The sequence below is a fragment of the Miscanthus floridulus genome, unplaced genomic scaffold (genome assembly GCF_019320115.1).
Source record: "Miscanthus floridulus cultivar M001 unplaced genomic scaffold, ASM1932011v1 fs_153_1_2, whole genome shotgun sequence".
In the NCBI taxonomy this organism is placed as follows: domain Eukaryota; kingdom Viridiplantae; phylum Streptophyta; class Magnoliopsida; order Poales; family Poaceae; genus Miscanthus; species Miscanthus floridulus.
The window spans coordinates 28,700-29,746 of record NW_027096283.1 but is presented as its reverse complement, the minus strand read 5'-3'; positions in this window follow the sequence as shown (position 1 = coordinate 29,746).

Genomic DNA, 1,047 nt, shown 5'->3' with positions numbered 1-1,047 from the left:
CCAAAAAGACTACAGTTTCAGCAATGTCATGGTATTCAAAACCATAAAGTTTGTTGCACCCAAACACTCCATAGCACTCTAAAACCAAGGTATTTCATAAAACCATGGTATTTTTCTAAAACTTCAAAAATACTTTGTATTCAAACAGGGCCGTAACCTGCCCAGTTGAGCGGTTCAGCCCCACGCCTTTACATCACTTTATCCTTTAGGATCCCTCGAATGTACAAGATACTAACAAAACACTGCCACGATAGCTATGGCAAGTAGATCAGATTAGGTAGCCAGTGCGAGCAGTGAACCATGCATGAATAGTGAATGAGCTGAAACATGTCAATGTTAGATTAAATTTAGAGGCATAATATAAAAAATGTAGCACAAAAGGCACAAAATTAGAGGATGACTATACTACACATATATATGGTGGGAAAGAACACCCCAAAGAGAAACAATGGGGTGAAAGTGAAATAATGTCGTAGTCTAACAAACCATTCATATATGGGACAGCAACTAACTTAGCCTCTAGAATGCATACTTTATTTGTAGGATGACTTTGGTCATGCTTTATTAAATATATGTGTCCTAATCCATTTGTGCACTGGGTTTCTTCTCACAGCTGTTTAATTTGTAGGATCACTTTGGTCAAGCACAATATCTTTACTACAATTTTCTAGGTAGTAATGGTCCACTTACCATGGTCAGCGGTCTTACACGTACTACGTATGTCTAGAAATGAATGTAATTCTAAAGTATCCCAAGTTTGACCAAATATATAGATAAAAATATTAATGTTTATAATGTCAAATAAGTATATTATAAAAATATATCTCATGACAAATATAATAACATATTTACTTGATATCATAATTCTTTATAGTTTTTATATATAGTTAGTCAAACTTGAGATACTCTAACTTGGTACTATGCTAGAACTATATTCTTTTCGAAACAGAGGATGTATGTAGTACCATAATCCTGACAACCTTGCTGTACACGCGCGCGACTATCCATAAATTAGCTTGATCATTAGTTAATTGTTAGCGTTAACAC